Source organism: Cydia fagiglandana, chromosome 9 (genome assembly GCF_963556715.1).
Source record: "Cydia fagiglandana chromosome 9, ilCydFagi1.1, whole genome shotgun sequence".
Taxonomy (NCBI): Eukaryota; Metazoa; Arthropoda; class Insecta; order Lepidoptera; family Tortricidae; genus Cydia; species Cydia fagiglandana.
Window position 1 is genome coordinate 14,173,417 of NC_085940.1, and position 19,957 is coordinate 14,193,373.

The window sequence follows — 19,957 nt, forward strand, 5'->3', positions numbered from 1 at the left end:
TGTTATGCGTAGTGTTATGCGTAGTGTGCAGACTGCATTCACTCTATTCGAGATTGGTGCCGCTGACTGTACTTTGTAGAGATTAGTGTATTAGTGTCTCACTCTCTCACTAAGCAAACTGTGAAATGCAAATACACATTGCATAAAGAAATTGGGCAGATGGAATACCACACTTAACATTTTGTAATGTTGTTTGTCTTTTTTACAATTTTTACCTCGTATGGATTAGTTAGTAACCTTGATAACAGGCAATTAAGGATGGTCTTATCAATGGTTATTGATATTGTTGAGCAATACAAAATATTTCCAAGATAACTGACAATACATGTTAAGTATTCGACATACCTCTACCTATACTTAAGTTTAGTTTATCAAATCATGTAAAATTAACATTTCAACGTTACCATAATAATTTCTCCGTCTCTTTCAAGCGTACAACTCCAGTAGAAGTCAAGCATATAACGCGGATAAGCCATTATGAATACGAATAAGCCTAACTTTCACCTTAACTGGATCCATAAAGGCACGTTCGCTTTCCCTCCAACACGGCCCTTCATAACCATTACCAACCACTCCGTCACAGTCGAACAGTGCGAGTATGACCTCCGATTACGTATGGCTATAACGTATTTCAGGGTCAAGTTTCATTGGATCTAAGATAATATGAAATGAAAGCCGGTTTGTGAAGCGCATAACAGGTTTTAGGGTCTTTCTTGCCGAACATTTTTAATTTTGGTACAAGTTCTTGCTTCGGAGACCGCCCACAGTTGTTTACTTTATGGAGATGTTAAAAGAGAAATGTTGTTGTTTGGGCGGTAGAGCCGAACAAAGTTTATGGCACAGCTAACAATTTTATAGGTTTTTACAATCTATCAGCTATTTTAGGCGCTCGAACATGGTAACATTGGTAACTATTATCAGAGATATATATAACTCCTATCTATTCTTTTTGCTATTATAAAGTTTATGCAAGAATATAAGTCTTAAGGTTCTAGGTTTTTTGGATGCCCTGTATATCAGTGTCGCGTCATGTACCTGCCTATGCATCCTATTTAGTTTACCCTTATTTCTTTTTTTGTTTTTGTTTATAATGTTTTAAGCACACTATAATAAATAAATATGTATACCTATTCTATTTTTCCATACCAGAGGAGGTCTTTAACAATTTTATTTACTTAAATGTTGTACAAATAGGTATGTGATTTATATGAAAACAAGCATGTGTCACTTAAACGTACCTATTTCCTTTGAAAGATAAAAATAGCAAAACTTGTGAGTCATGCTACAAAACAATCATATAATATATGTATAGATATTTACTTCCGTACGATAGACTGATAGTTGTCCAAAATAAAGAAAAGGTAATTACACTTCTAACATAACCTAACTATCAAAACCGTATGGTCACCCGAAGGGGGCGTAAAACATGTTTGAGCCAGACATCGTCCTTTAGAAGTCTGCCTTACGAGTAGGTATAAACCAACAAGTTTATTGTGTAATGTAAATTTTACATTTACATAATGTGAAAACAAAAACGATCTATTAGGTATAGGGTCGAATTTACCACTCCACTCGGAATAGAGAAAAAACGCTGTTTTAGTTGTATTCCTAACATGCTGTGCTGTTTGATTATACACTGAGAGAAAAGGATAACAAAAACACACTTAGAATATAAAAATAAACTTAATCCGGGGACAAGGAGAGTCAACTAATAGGAACAAATTGACTTTTGCAATTTCTATTAATTCTTGCAATTTTTATTATCTGTTTGTTGAAATTAGATTTAGGATTACTGAGCTGTTTGTAGAAATAAATAAACTTTACAGAAATAGTGAAACGTCTATAATTATTACTAAACTTCATTTTTTCCCCCAGTACAGAACTGTTTTTTAATTCCTGGTTTAGTTTACTAATGATTTTTCTCTCAGTGTACAGTAATATTTGGACACTTACCTTTGCTTACACAGTAATCTGCCTGGTTCGCAGATCTGAATCTTTTTGCCACCTCGTGATAACCAGTTATTTGAGAAAATTTAACAAAAGTTAGAACATGATTACCTCCCAAATTCTTCGAAGCAAAATAACATCATCGTTTTCTCACGATTAGCACGTTAGTGATAAAGAAATTAATTGATTGTACCAATATAGCACTAGTACAAAACTATTACCGCACTTATCTAATCCTACAGTTTGATGCCAAAATATCGTAACATGGTACAAAATGTGTATTCAGATACGACCTTCTAGTTAGGTATAACTCGTAATTCTCGTAAATGCCGTCGATTGTTTTTCTGACGCTGCCCGTATTCTTGGTTATGATGACACGCAGCGAGTCACGTCTAGAAATATGTACACGCTTTCGACCGTAAGTCTGGGGAATACGGTTCACAATGTGTACCTACTTACACATTGTAGAATATAACCGGCCGCACAGGCGCCCACTCAAAAAGGTCACGGAAACTAGATCCTTTGAGTTAACTAGTGATCCAATTTTTGCTGAATCCTTCTTGACAATTTGCAAGCACCTTGTCGGACAAATTTGAGTTAGAGGTCGCGTCAGTTTTACAATATTCTGCGCTTAAAAATATTTTGCATACCTACCTAATAAAACGTAGAGCATTCGGAGTAGACGTGTGCGCCGATTAAAAAATGATCGGCGGCGGCGTTTGCCAAAAAATCGGCGGCGGCGGCGTGTTTTCGGCGTGAAATCGGCGTGACCTTGACTTCTAGGTTTCTTAAGAAAAATCATTAATTATTTGTTTTTATTGAAAATTTGATCAATCCAGGTTGCTGGTCAGTGAACTACGTAATAGGTTTGAATATGCTGTGTGGAAAGTAGGGTTTGTAAATGAATACAGGATTGGTACAATAACTTGATTTCCCTAGTAACTGGCTTGCATTGAGCGGTTACCTGGTCCCAATGACCTGCGGTCCCATCCAATCCAATCGGTAACCCTCCATTTTCTCATGATTTCCATTGCTTATCGTATTATTTAAAAATGTTTTTTTATATAATAAATACGATAATATTTGTTTGTTAACAAAACAAAACTCCAAATATCCTTAAATTTTAGCATAGTGAGACTCATATGCTATAGTGGACTGCTATGGATTCCTTTTAATGGTTTTTAGTCATACAAGCACCAGGCTCATTGAGACGTATCTTCTTTCTCGTTTTCTGAGGATCGCGACTACATGTAATTTGTCTCTATTTCGCTCGGTCATAAGCCGAGTGCTATGGACTGCACGGTGCAGACTGTCGCAAGCCAGCCTCTTCATAGCGTTCGACCTCACACTTGTTCCATCTCGAATATGTTTGCCATTCATTCGGCCTAAATTCATGTGTTTCTCCACATCATGCGTTGGATAATATGTCCGAAGAGTCTAAGAGCATGTTGTCAAGACCCATAGCATGTTGTGAAGAGCTGAGTGCCGATATTGAGCTCTCTGAGAATGGAGTACTGTGTTTTCGCGGCCCAGTTAATTCTAAGTCTTTTCATGACGGACCATAATGCCTTCGTATGTGAGGCAAAGTGAATTCACAATTAACAGTAAAAATCCTACTTCATATTATCGCTCCCTCATCTTTCTTTACAGTGAATACGTACTTAGGATTACTCAGTTTCTTTAATTGGTGTGTCAAATAGTTTTTGCAACTGGCTATTCTGTTTCATTTAATTAATAATTGATGTATATTTGACGACAGTAACATATGTAATGCAAAAAAAAATCAATATTATAATCCAAATACCAACTTGGAATAGCTAATTAACAACACTCTGAACACTCAAGGTCACGCCGATTTCACGCCGATCATTTATCGGCGGCGGCGGCGTGGCAAAAAAGCCCGGCGGCGGCAGCGCGCCGGCGCGGCGCACACGTCTAATTCGGAGTTCCACAGAAGTCTCCAACAAGATTATCTAAACTTAAGTGTCCACATCATGATTGTCTACAAAATTGATTTTGACTAAAACAACATTCTATTGCCGACTATATTTTTCTTTAAACGGTTGTCCTTAAATTATCAAGGAGATTCCAATAAGTTCAAGTCAATACGTTTGGGTTTCATTATCAATGAGTTCCTGGACCACCTTCGAAGGTCTCCATCATCAGATCTGCTCTGTGGCATCATAATATGCATATATAGGCATTGAATTTTCACCGGATTCACATACTTAGGTAATTATACACATTTTGGCTCAGTTGAATCCTCAAAGTCAGGACTCTCATGATTCGAGTCTCAACTAACACGTGAGCGTTGGCGCCCACCTTAGTCTCACGAGTACCTTAATACCTTATGAGGTCACGACTCGGAATAAATGGCACAAACACCCATTAAATATCCTACGATCATTCAATTTATACCTACGCATTGGTACAGTATATATATATATATATATATATATATGTCGACGCTCAGGTGATGTAATTGGTAAATTGAAAATAATGGGCGCTTACATGACATACTTACGATTTATCAAAAACACTTGTAATGTAAGCGACGTGGGTAATAAAGATGTCTGTTCAAGAGGCTATGGGAGCGTATTAGAGGCGTCAGGGGTTTTTGTAACGTCTGAATGTGTTCTCGGAAATTGCTCTGTTTGATAATTAATTAGCTTATAGTTTTTGTGGACTAAAGTGAGTGGGATCGCCAGGCTGCAAGCTGGCGTCACTCTGGGATTGAATCTCAATCTGGTCGGACAGTAGCAATAGAGACTGCATTACGCCTCGCGTACTTGTTCTCGCGTTAATTATCTACGCCCTACGGATGTACTACCTAGTGCATCTAGCCATTCCTGAATACCTAAACCTAAATTACGCCCCAACATCAGATCGTGGGATCGTAACGCGAAAGTACTGCGGGGTACTGTACCTAAAGAAAATTCGATGCATTGTGAATGTTGTGATTTGTGATATCGTGGAATTATGAACTGAAGAGTGAATATTTCGTTCGAATAATTCGTGCAAAGACGTAAGGTGAAACTGGTGGTTTCCTGTAAATCCTGTTTGGAGTGTCCTGGACATCAAATCGGGTCAGTTCGTTCCATTATGATTTATGATTGTTACCTTGATGATTTATCATTCATGTCGTTAATTTGCCTGCATGAGGTCGATCCTTAAAAGTGGATTGTTCCGTTTTGCGTATAAACGGAGATGTTATTCTTGGGTATTTATTATGAAAGTGAATCGAGTACTTTATCTGTACTTAAAAACGTTGTGGCATTTGTTCGACGGTGATATAGTATGTTGCCTGTTTGGAGAATTAGTAATAATTTTCCAAGACAATAAGTCGATGTTTTATATGGTGATTAATGAAAAAAAAAAATGAGTGAACTTGAAATCAAATTTGAAATTATTTACGATAGAGATTTAACATAACGATCGAAGAGTAATTATCTTCGTTCGCCATTTCCCTGTCTGAAGTTTTCCTGGAGGAAATCGCTGTTTGGCGATAAGTCCGCCCGCCTGTTGTTACGTACCTACAGGTTTCTATTATTTGTCCACGATCCTGTACCATTTTTTGTAGTGAACGAAAAAGCATTTATATTGTTTTTATTATAAACTTGTAGTTGGGCTGACACTATTATTAATACACTAGTATAGATAATACGGGATTCATGATTACCTGCTAATATTTTGTCTATTTGTAGACTAGAGTTTTGAATGAGGTATTTAAAAACGCGTATTTTCAAATTACGAAATTGTTGCTTTTTATAGCCTGTTACGGAATCCGTTTTTAGTATACCTACTTTAAAAACAAAAAGAAACATTAAAGTTAGTTTCTCGTTTAATCCGTTAATTCAGAATGCAATAATTTTCGATGCTTAATTCTAAACGAGTAATACGTAGTTACTACGTTGTAATAAGGAGACATTTCCTAGCAAACTAAATAATTATTTAGTTATGTTGTTTAAATTAACGGATATTGGTTGCACATAGATTTTTTAAGGAACTAGAGCTTACTTACTTTCAACTTGATTTGAATGTTTTGACTGAACAATTGATTGTCCACCTATCCATCATTTTTATGGGCTTTATATCTTGCATAGTTATTGCATTTTAATAGTTGAATTGAGATCGATAGTAATCGTTTTGTCCGTTCTTAAGTATCTGACTGGTATTTTGGTTTTGATAAACTTGAATAATACGTTAAATTAGAATGAATGCAAAGATCAATGAGCATGATGCAAGAGCAAGGGCTTGTAAAGTCAATAGATTGATTGAAGTTATTCGATTAGTAACCTTTTGTAAGGTAATTGTTTTTATGGCGACTGGAGAGTTCATAAATAACAATCTTCTACTTAATTACCTAGTTTTCAATTAATGATGTAAGTACCTAAATTAAGATTGAAGCTTTCTATCTGATTATTTTAGTCTAGGTATGTCTTACAACACATTACTTATCGACGTATAGTCAAAGTACTACAACCGATAAATTACGAGACGTAAGATGTACGTCCATTTCTGGAAGAATACAAGTCTTATTATCGATTAAAATAGAGTCTAAAGTATTTTTGCGATGAATCAGTGAAATACAGCGTTGAACTACGGAGTGTTGCTAAATGGGTATATTCGGGGTACCTACCTGCTGATTTTTTTTGTTTATGGCAGAATGTTGCACAACTTGCACAAGTGTTGTTGTTTGTCTTTTGGAGTACCCAATGATTTGGGCCGAGTTTTTTTTTTTGGTCGTCAAGATGACACCAGTTGACGTTGTTTGATAACGTTGTTTGGCAATAAAAAAAATTGTAGAATACGCTTTTGGAGAGACGGCAAAAACACGAACAAAAAAACGTTAGTTTCAGATCATTAATCAATAACGTTGTTAGTATAAAAATCTTAAAAACATTATTCTTGATAGGTACATTTAATCAATACCTAACTATAAAAAAAAATAAAACCTTTGTGTATTTTAACAACTAATGAAATGCCGTGATATTTCTTTGCTTAGGTTCTAAACTTCTAAATCAGTACTTTCCAAGAATATAATTTGCTGTTTTTTTTTTAAGAGAATGAACTTTATGCGTTTTCTGGTTACATTTTTAATGGTACGGAAATAAAGTTTTCGAGACATTGAAAATGCTAATCTAAAGTGAATATTACAGGTTCGATTCCTGGTTTGAGCTGCTAGTAAATGCTCTGTATTTTTTTTTGCTGAGACCAAGTAGCAAAGAATAGTCAGTTATAGCCGTTGTCGACGCATAAGAATGTTAATTCTTTGAATAATTTGGATGGCTGAATATTGGAACTGAAATTCAGTTGGTTTATGTGACTTCAATGCAAAGTTATTTTAGAGAGTGAGAACTAAGAGTCAGTTGAGTATTGATGACTTTAGTGACTTAAGTAGGTGCATCACTTTGTGTCTAGCTTGTCGGTCGATCGTAGGTCACATACCCGAATCAGATATATTCTCACGCATATTTAGTGAAAATGTGTTTGGTAAAGGAGGCTGCGCGGCGACCACAGGTGATGATACATAGTGTTAGGGATGATGATGACACCCGTGGTGGTGTTGATGCCTTGTGTGGCATGGTTTGGGTTCCTGTGTGGAACCGTTGGAGTGATCGGTGTATCACTTTGGAAGTGGCCTGGGTGTGATGGTGGTCAGTGGACCATATGTGTTGTGATGTGACAATGTGTGTCACGTGTGTTGTGGCCGGTGTGTCACAGGTATTAAGACTATGTATTGAGAGTTGAGATGTGATAGTTGAGACATGACATCTTTGTGACTTATGATGGACGTGGTCGGTGTACCACACTTGTTGCGACGTGACAAGGTGTGTCACATATGTTGTGGCCGTGGTGCCACAGGTACTGAGACAGTGAGACATGACAGCTTTGTGACGGACGTGGTCAGTGGACCATGTGGCTACGGCACGTGTGCCGTGTGACAATGACTATGAGAGACAGTGACATTAAGTACAAGCCTTGGTGCCTGTAGACTTGCAGTGGTAGTGCCCAGATGTGGTGTGGGCCATAGTGCTATTTGAGAAGTCACATAAATGATTTAACAACGAGGTGTTGTCTTGATCAACGTAATTTAAATGATATTGATGATGTTCTTATAAGAAAATATAGATACTCAAACTGTTCTTTGTTGCTTGTTGCTTGTATTTGTGCAAGAGTTCATTCGATTCGAGTATTTTATTGATTATTTATGTTTGTACTCTTAACGATATTCATGGCAGAATAACCTTCGTTAGTTAGGTCGAATCTTCGCCGATCGTTCGTCGAAAGTTAGGCAGAATCCGTAGTGATATTAATTGCCGAATGTATGATACGAGTACGTAGTGATCTGTAGTGATATTAATAGACAAATGGATCTTAGTGATCTGCAGTAATTTTAATAGCAGAATAGATCTTAGTGATCTGTAGTGATATTAGTGGCAAAATAGCCGAACGGTAAAGTTGAATTTAAATTTGCTGAATTGTCATAATGACTATTAAATGTCTTATTGCACATTGCACACGAGGACGTGTGACAGTCAGGATCGCCGTGTCGACGCTCAGGTGATGTAATTGGTAAATTGAAAATAATGGGCGCTTACATGACATACTTACGATTTATCAAAAACACTTGTAAGCGACGTGGGTAATAAAGATGTCTGTTCAAGAGGCTATGGGAGCGTATTAGAGGCGTCAGGGGTTTTTGTAACGTCTGAATGTGTTCTCGGAAATTGCTCTGTTTGATAATTAATTAGCTTATAGTTTTTGTGGACTAAAGTGAGTGGGATCGCCAGGCTGCAAGCTGGCGTCACTCTGGGATTGAATCTCAATCTGGTCGGACAGTAGCAATAGAGACTGCATTACGCCTCGCGTACTTGTTCTCGCGTTAATTATCTACGCCCTACGGATGTACTACCTAGTGCATCTAGCCATTCCTGAATACCTAAACCTAAATTACGCCCCAACATATATATATGTCGGGGCTTAATGTAGGTTGACCCCTGACGCCTCTAATACGCTCCCATAGCCTCTTGAACAGACATCTTTATTACCCACGTCGCTTACAAGTGTTTTTGATAAATCGTAAGTATGTCATGTAAGCGCCCATTATTTTCAATTTTCCAATTACATCACCTGAGCGTCGACACGGCGATCCTGACTGTCACACGTCCTCGTGTGCAATAAGACATTCAATAGTCATTATATGAGAACTCAGCAAATTTTAATTTAACTTTACCGTTCGGCTATTCTGCCACTAATATCACTACAGATCACTAAGATCCATTCGGCTATTAACATCACTACAGATCACGAAGATCCATTCGGCTATTAATATTACTACAGATCACTAAGATCCATTTGGCTATTAATATCACTACAGATCACTAAGATCCATTCGGCTATTAATATTACTACAGATCACTAAGATCCATTCGGCTATTAATATCACTACAGATCCGACCTAACTTTCGACGAACGATCAGCGAAGATCCGACTTAACTAACGAAGGTTATTCTGCCATGCATATCATTAAGAGTACAAACATAAATGCTCGAATACAATACAATACAATACTCCTTATTGCACACCTCACATACACATAGTTTACAATAAATTAACAATAACGTAAACAAAGACAATAGAGGTAACAACAGGCAGCAATTATATTAGACAGGAATTATATGAACTCTAGCACGAATACAAAGTAACAAGCAACAATGAACAGTTTCAGTTTATTTTATTATAAGAACATCATTAATTTCATTAAAAATTACGTTGATCAAAACAACACCTTGTTGTTAAAACATTTATGTGACTTCTCAAATAGCACTATGGCCCGCACAACATCCGGGCACCACCACTAAAAGTCTACGGGCACTAAATATCACTGTCTCTCATAGACATTATCACACGGCACACCAGCCGTCAAGGTCCACCGACCACATCTGTGACAAACTGTCACATCTCAACCATTAACAATCCCAACCAGTGTCACATCACGGTCATATGGTCCACTGACCACCATCATAACATCCAGCGGCACTCAGGCCACTCCCAAAGTGATACACCGATCACTCCAACTGTTCCACACAGGAACCCAAACCATGCCACACAAGGCATCAACACCACCACGGGTGTCATCATCATCCCTAACACTATGTACCGTCACCTGTGGTCGCCGCGCAGCCTCCTTTACCAAATACATTTTCACTACATACACGTGACGATATATCTGATTCAGGTAATATGTGACCTACGATCGACCAGCAAATTAGGCACAAAGTGATGTACCTAAGTCAACAAAGTCATCAATACTCCATTGACTCTCACCTTCTAAAATAACTTTGTATTTAAGTCACATTAACCAACTGAATTTCAGTTCCAAGTTCCAATATTCAACCATCCAAATTATTCAAACAATATCTTATGCGTCGACAACGGCTTTAACTGACTGTTCTTTGTTACTTTATTACCAAAAAATATTACAAATAACTTAAACTAGCATAGAACTAACATATATTGTGTAAGTTTATATAACAGTAGGTGACAATTAACCTAAACTAACATAACATTAGGAAATCAAAAGTAAAGGCATCAAACAATATCAGTGCGATAAAAATTGAAATAAATTGAAAATTGAAATTGAATTGAAAATCACTCAATTTATTATTCACACTTCAATATGTATCGACCGTTTAACTGATAATTGTACCAATAGTAAGCATATATCAGTTTGAGTTTCAGCCACTATTGACACAAAATACCAGGCACAACAACGACAAAAATAAAATGTAATACTTAGGTACATTCACTATCACCCAAATAAGAAATCGAATTTTTGACGATTCAATTCAAAGAGATAGTAAAGTCCTACTTGAATGAATGACTTTTTTACTTTTACTTTTTACTAGAAGCAGGAATATTTACTTTGTATTAGCAATTCAGTGTCTCAAATACTTTATTTCGATATCATTAAATTCACAGAATTTCATTCGTTGTTAAAATGCACATTTTTCACATATCTTTACAATTAGGTGTACATAACACATCCAGTGTACGCACTTCTGCGCACCTAATCACCCAATTTTCCGACTTAAATGTCAGTATAAACAAAAATCCGACTGCTGGCTCCAGTCAAAAATGTGTCTTGATTGTACACAAACATAATATACAAACACATCATCACCATCATATCAGCCAGAGGACGTCCACCGCCGGACACATGCCTCCACCAAAGAGTGCCACAATCATACAAACACATACCTACTACAAATTTAAGTTGCAATTCCGATTTACAGTTCATCTAGTAGGTATTAATGGTATGTTTCCAACTTATTTTTACCACTATTATAAATTACACAATTATCAATGCAACTTGTTAATTTATCACGCCGAAATCACAATAATTTTAAAGCCAAAAATATAATAGATTTTATCGTTTTAGGTTATTACTTAAAATTGGACGTTGTCATGCACTAACGTTCCAACCCACAAGTCACCCAATTGGATTAACACAACTAATATGCCATTTTGACACATCATATGAGCACCAAGATTTCAGTGTTTACCTATATACCTAGGTTAGTTTCTAAAATATTTTTTGACCCAAATGTTCTAATCCACAATTATACCAAGGTAAGCTACTCATAATAAAAATAAAACAACATACTCGGACATACATTCTATTGAAATGTTTCAGAAAACACTTTTCATAACACATCATTTCCTTACAATGTTTCACTTATCTTGGAAAAAAATTACAAAACGCATAAACTAAATTAATAATTATAACTGCACTTAGTTATCATTCGAGTTGCAGATCACAAAAAAAAAATCAGAAGGCACATTTACTAGGAAAGGAATCCTTCATTGAGAAATAATTTATTTACAAACATTTTTACAACATAATATTTGCATTTGCATCATTACACACATAAAAATTTGTTGAGTCTCCTTAAACAAAATCAAATAGTTAATCTAAACAGAATTTGCATTAAATTGCGCTTCTGTACTATACAAAATAATTCAAAATTTAACATTGAAAAAGAACCAATTCACTTTCAATATTCATATTAAATCAATGTACCTTAATTAATCAATACTGGCTAGTCCTCATTTAAATTAACTCTGTTTAAAGATATTCTTTTTTGTTAATGTTTTTGCCGTCTCTTCAAAAGCGCATCGGCAATATGTTTTTATTGCCAAACAACGTTATCAAACAACGTCAATTGTCGTCATCTTGACGACCAAAAAATAAACTCGACCCAAATTATTGGGTACTTCAAAAAGTCAAACAACAACACTTGTGCAAGTTGTGCACCATAATATGGCCATAAACAAAAAAACAGCAGGTAGGTACCCATAATGGACCCATTAGCACCACTCTAGAGTTCAACACTGTATTTCACTAATTCTTCGCCAAAATACTATAGACTCTATTTTAATCGATAATAAGACTTGAATCCTTCACAGAAATGGGCGTACACCGTACATCTTACGTCTCGTAATTTACCGATTGTAGTACTTTGACTATACTTCGATAAGTAATGTGTTGTAAGATATACTTTGACCAAAATAATGAGATTGAAAGCTTCAATCTTAATTTAGGTACTTACATTTTTAATAGAATACTAGGTGACTAAGTAGAAGGTAATGATTTATGAACTCTCCAGTCGCCATAAAAACAATTACCTTACAAAAGGAAAAATAACTTTAATCCATCCCTTGCATCATACTCATTTATCTCTGCATTCTTCTAGTTTAACGTATTATTCAAGTTTATCAAAACCAAAATACCAGTCAGATACTTAAGAACGGACAAAACTATTTTTATCGATCTCAATTCAACTATTAAAATGCAATAACTATGCAAGATATAAAGCCCATAAAAATGATGGATGGGTGGACAATCAATTGTTCAGTCGAAACATTCAAATCAAGTTTCAAGTAGATAAACCTTTTAAAAATCAATATTCAACCAATATCCGTTAATTATGTAGTTTGCTAGGAAATGTCTCCTTATTACAACGTAGTAACTACGTATTACTCGCTTAGAATTAAGCATCGAAAATTATTGCATACTGAATTAACGGATTAAACGAGAAATAAACCATTGAATGGTTTTAGTTTATAAAGTAGGTATACTAAATACGGATACCATAACAGGTTACAAAAAGCAACAATTTCGTAATTTGAAAATACTCAGTTTAAATACCTCATTCAAAACTCTAGTCTAGAAATAGACAAAATATTAGTAGGTAATCGAATCTCATATTATCTCGATAGTGTTAGCCCATCTAAAGCTTTATAATAAAAACAATAAAAATGCGCCATCGTTCACTACACAAAATGGTACAGGATCGGGGACAAATAGAAACCGGTAGGTACGTAACAACAGGTGGACTCATCGCCAAACAGCGATCTCCTCCAGGCAAACTTCAGATAGGGAAATAGCTAATGAAGATTATTACTCTTCAATCGTTATCTTAAATCTCTACCGCAAATGATTTCAAATTTAATTTCAAGTTCACTTGTATGTCTCTATTAATCAACATGAAACCTCGACTTAAATAGTCTTGGAAAATTATTACAAATTCTCTAAACAGGCTACATACTATATTACCGTCGGACAAATGCCACAACGTTTTTAAGTAGAGATAAAGTACTCGATTCATTTTCATAATAAATACTCAATAATAACATCTCCGCTTATACGTAAAACGGAACAATCCACTTTTAAGGATCAACCTCATGCAGGCAAATTAAGGACATGAATGATAAATCATCAACGTAACAATTATAAATCGTAATGGAACGAACTGACCCGATTTGATGTCCAGGACACTCCAAACAGGATTTACAGGAAACCACCAGTTTCACCGCATATTAACTTTGCACCTTACGTCTTTGCACAATTGAAATATTCACTTTTCAGTTCATAATTACACGATAAGTATCACAAATCACAACATTCACAATGCATCGAATTTTTACTGTTCAGTACCCCGCAGTACTTTCGCGTTACGATCCCACGATCTGATGTCGGGGCTTAATGTAGGTTTAGGTATTCAGGAATGGCTAGATGCACTAGGTGGTACATCCGTAGGGCGTAGATATTTAACGCGAGATCAAGTATGCGAGGCGTAATGCAGTCTCTTGATTGCCACTGTCCGACCAGATTGAGGTTCAATCCCAGAGTGATGCCAGCGTGCAGCCTGGCGATCCCACTCACTCTACTTCACAAAAACCATAAGCTAATTAATTATCAAACAGGGCAATTTCCGAGAACACATTCAGACGTTACAAAAACCCCTGACGCCTCTAATACGCTCCCATAGCCTCTTGAACAGACATCTTTATTACCCACGTCGCTTACAAGTGTTTTTGATAAATCGTAAGTATGTCATGTAAGCGCCCATTATTTTCAATTTTCCAATTACATCACCTGAGCGTCGACACGGCGATCCTGACTGTCACACGTCCTCGTGTGCAATAAGACATTCAATAGTCATTATATGAGAACTCAGCAAATTTTAATTCAACTTTACCGTTCGGCTATTCTGCCACTAATATCACTACAGATCACTAAGATCCATTCGGCTATTAACATCACTACAGATCACGAAGATCCATTCGGCTATTAATATTACTACAGATCACTAAGATCCATTTGGCTATTAATATCACTACAGATCACTAAGATCCATTCGGCTATTAATATTACTACAGATCACTAAGATCCATTCGGCTATTAATATCACTACAGATCCGACCTAACTTTCGACGAACGATCAGCGAAGATCCGACTTAACTAACGAAGGTTATTCTGCCATGCATATCATTAAGAGTACAAACATAAATGCTCGAATACAATACAATACAATACTCCTTATTGCACACCTCACATACACATAGTTTACAATAAATTAACAATAACGTAAACAAAGACAATAGAGGTAACAACAGGCAGCAATTATATTAGACAGGAATTATATGAACTCTAGCACGAATACAAAGTAACAAGCAACAATGAACAGTTTCAGTTTATTTTATTATAAGAACATCATTAATTTCATTAAAAATTACGTTGATCAAAACAACACCTTGTTGTTAAAACATTTATGTGACTTCTCAAATAGCACTATGGCCCGCACAACATCCGGGCACCACCACTAAAAGTCTACGGGCACTAAATATCACTGTCTCTCATAGACATTATCACACGGCACACCAGCCGTCAAGGTCCACCGACCACATCTGTGACAAACTGTCACATCTCAACCATTAACAATCCCAACCAGTGTCACATCACGGTCATATGGTCCACTGACCACCATCATAACATCCAGCGGCACTCAGGCCACTCCCAAAGTGATACACCGATCACTCCAACTGTTCCACACAGGAACCCAAACCATGCCACACAAGGCATCAACACCACCACGGGTGTCATCATCATCCCTAACACTATGTACCGTCACCTGTGGTCGCCGCGCAGCCTCCTTTACCAAATACATTTTCACTACATACACGTGACGATATATCTGATTCAGGTAATATGTGACCTACGATCGACCAGCAAATTAGGCACAAAGTGATGCACCTAAGTCAACAAAGTCATCAATACTCCGTTGACTCTCACCTTCTAAAATAACTTTGTATTTAAGTCACATTAACCAACTGAATTTCAGTTCCAAGTTCCAATATTCAACCATCCAAATTATTCAAACAATATCTTATGCGTCGACAACGGCTTTAACTGACTGTTCTTTGTTACTTTATTACCAAAAAATATTACAAATAACTTAAACTAGCATAGAACTAACATATATTGTGTAAGTTTATATAACAGTAGGTGACAATTAACCTAAACTAACATAACATTAGGAAATCAAAAGTAAAGGCATCAAACAATATCAGTGCGATAAAAATTGAAATAAATTGAAAATTGAAATTGAATTGAAAATCACTCAATTTATTATTCACACTTCAATATGTATCGACCGTTTAACTGATAATTGTACCAATAGTAAGCATATATCAGTTTGAGTTTCAGCCACTATTGACACAAAATACCAGGCACAACAACGACAAAAATAAAATGTAATACTTAGGTACATTCACTATCACCCAAATAAGAAATCGAATTTTTGACGATTCAATTCAAAGAGATAGTAAAGTCCTACTTGAATGAATGACTTTTTTACTTTTACTTTTTAGTAGAAGCAGGAATATTTACTTTGTATTTGCAATTCAGTGTCTCAAATACTTTATTTCGATATCATTAAATTCACAAAATTTCATTCGTTGTTAAAATGCACATTTTTCACATATCTTTACAATTAGGTGTACATAACACATCCAGTGTACGCACTTCTGCGCACCTAATCACCCAATTTTCCGACTTAAATGTCAGTATAAACAAAAATCCGACTGCTGGCTCCAGTCAAAAATGTGTCTTGATTGTACACAAACATAATATACAAACACATCATCACCATCATATCAGCCAGAGGACGTCCACCGCCGGACACATGCCTCCACCAAAGAGTGCCACAATCATACAAACACATACCTACTACAAATTTAAGTTGCAATTCCGATTTACAGTTCATCTAGTAGGTATTAATGGTATGTTTCCAACTTATTTTTACCACTATTATAAATTACACAATTATCAATGCAACTTGTTAATTTATCACGCCGAAATCACAATAATTTTAAAGCCAAAAATATAATAGATTTTATCGTTTTAGGTTATTACTTAAAATTGGACGTTGTCATGCACTAACGTTCCAACCCACAAGTCACCCAATTGGATTAACACAACTAATATGCCATTTTGACACATCATATGAGCACCAAGATTTCAGTGTTTACCTATATACCTAGGTTAGTTTCTAAAATATTTTTTGACCCAAATGTTCTAATCCACAATTATACCAAGGTAAGCTACTCATAATAAAAATAAAACAACATACTCGGACATACATTCTATTGAAATGTTTCAGAAAACACTTTTCATAACACATCATTTCTTTACAATGTTTCACTTATCTTGGAAAAAAATTACAAAACGCATAAACTAAATTAATAATTATAACTGCACTTAGTTATCATTCGAGTTGCAGATCACAAAAAAAAAAATCAGAAGGCACATTTACTAGGAAAGGAATCCTTCATTGAGAAATAATTTATTTACAAACATTTTTACAACATAATATTTGCATTTGCATCATTACACACATAAAAATTTGTTGAGTCTCCTTAAACAAAATCAAATAGTTAATCTAAACAGAATTTGCATTAAATTGCGCTTCTGTACTATACAAAATAATTCAAAATTTAACATTGAAAAAGAACCAATTCACTTTCAATATTCATATTAAATCAATGTACCTTAATTAATCAATACTGGCTAGTCCTCATTTAAATTAACTCTGTTTAAAGATATTCTTTTTTGTTAATGTTTTTGCCGTCTCTTCAAAAGCGCATCGGCAATATGTTTTTATTGCCAAAAAACGTTATCAAACAACGTCAATTGTCGTCATCTTGACGACCAAAAAATAAACTCGACCCAAATTATTGGGTACTTCAAAAAGTCAAACAACAACACTTGTGCAAGTTGTGCACCATAATATGGCCATAAACAAAAAAACAGCAGGTAGGTACCCATAATGGACCCATTAGCACCACTCTAGAGTTCAACACTGTATTTCACTAATTCTTCGCCAAAATACTATAGACTCTATTTTAATCGATAATAAGACTTGAATCCTTCACAGAAATGGGCGTACACCGTACATCTTACGTCTCGTAATTTACCGATTGTAGTAAGTACTTTGACTATACTTCGATAAGTAATGTGTTGTAAGATATACTTTGACCAAAATAATGAGATTGAAAGCTTCAATCTTAATTTAGGTACTTACATTTTTAATAGAATACTAGGTGACTAAGTAGAAGGTAATGATTTATGAACTCTCCAGTCGCCATAAAAACAATTACCTTACAAAAGGAAAAATAACTTTAATCCATCCCTTGCATCATACTCATTTATCTCTGCATTCTTCTAGTTTAACGTATTATTCAAGTTTATCAAAACCAAAATACCAGTCAGATACTTAAGAACGGACAAAACTATTTTTATCGGTCTCAATTCAACTATTAAAATGCAATAACTATGCAAGATATAAAGCCCATAAAAATGATGGATGGGTGGACAATCAATTGTTCAGTCGAAACATTCAAATCAAGTTTCAAGTAGATAAACCTTTTAAAAATCAATATTCAACCAATATCCGTTAATTATGTAGTTTGCTAGGAAATGTCTCCTTATTACAACGTAGTAACTACGTATTACTCGCTTAGAATTAAGCATCGAAAATTATTGCATACTGAATTAACGGATTAAACGAGAAATAAACCATTGAATGGTTTTAGTTTATAAAGTAGGTATACTAAATACGGATACCATAACAGGTTACAAAAAGTAACAATTTCGTAATTTGAAAATACTCAGTTTAAATACCTCATTCAAAACTCTAGTCTAGAAATAGACAAAATATTAGTAGGTAATCGAATCTCATATTATCTCGATAGTGTTAGCTCATCTAAAGCTTTATAATAAAAACAATAAAAATGCGCCATCGTTCACTACACAAAATGGTACAGGATCGGGGACAAATAGAAACCGGTAGGTACGTAACAACAGGTGGACTCATCGCCAAACAGCGATCTCCTCCAGGCAAACTTCAGATAGGGAAATAGCTAATGAAGATTATTACTCTTCAATCGTTATCTTAAATCTCTACCGCAAATGATTTCAAATTTAATTTCAAGTTCACTCGTATCTTCTCTCTATTAATCAACATGAAACCTCGACTTAAATAGTCTTGGAAAATTATTACAAATTCTCTAAACAGGCTACATACTATATTACCGTCGGACAAATGCCACAACGTTTTTAAGTAGAGATAAAGTACTCGATTCATTTTCATAATAAATACTCAATAATAACATCTCCGCTTATACGTAAAACGGAACAATCCACTTTTAAGGATCAACCTCATGCAGGCAAATTAAGGACATGAATGATAAATCATCAACGTAACAATTATAAATCGTAATGGAACGAACTGACCCGATTTGATGTCCAGGACACTCCAAACAGGATTTACAGGAAACCACCAGTTTCACCGCATATTAACTTTGCACCTTACGTCTTTGCACAATTGAAATATTCACTTTTCAGTTCATAATTACACGATAAGTATCACAAATCACAACATTCACAATGCATCGAATTTTTACTGTTCAGTACCCCGCAGTACTTTCGCGTTACGATCCCACGATCTGATGTCGGGGCTTAATGTAGGTTTAGGTATTCAGGAATGGCTAGATGCACTAGGTGGTACATCCGTAGGGCGTAGATATTTAACGCGAGTACAAGTACGCGAGGCGTAATGCAGTCTCTATTGCTACTGTCCGACCAGATTGAGATTCAATCCCAGAGTGACGCCAGCCTGCAGCCTGGCGATCCCACTCACTTTAGTCCACAAAAACCATAAGCTAATTAATTATCAAACAGAGCAATTTCCGAGAACACATTCAGACGTTACAAAAACCCCTGACGCCTCTAATACGCTCCCATAGCCTCTTGAACAGACATCTTTATTACCCACGTCGCTTACAAGTGTTTTTGATAAATCGTAAGTATGTCATGTAAGCGCCCATTATTTTCAATTTTCCAATTACATCACCTGAGCGTCGACATATATATATATATATGTCGGGGCTTAATGTAGGTTTAGGTATTCAGGAATGGCTAGATGCACTAGGTGGTACATCCGTAGGGCGTAGATATTTAACGCGAGATCAAGTATGCGAGGCGTAATGCAGTCTCTTGATTGCCACTGTCCGACCAGATTGAGGTTCAATCCCAGAGTGATGCCAGCGTGCAGCCTGGCGATCCCACTCACTCTACTTCACAAAAACCATAAGCTAATTA

The 19,957-nt window shown here is 35.7% G+C and overlaps 1 protein-coding gene across 1 annotated transcript in view; it reads left to right on the forward strand.

Moving 5' to 3' along the window:
* The window catches only part of LOC134667463 (uncharacterized), a 36,016-nt gene that overhangs the window by 464 nt on the left and 15,595 nt on the right, over positions 1–19,957 (forward strand). The window lies entirely within an intron of this gene.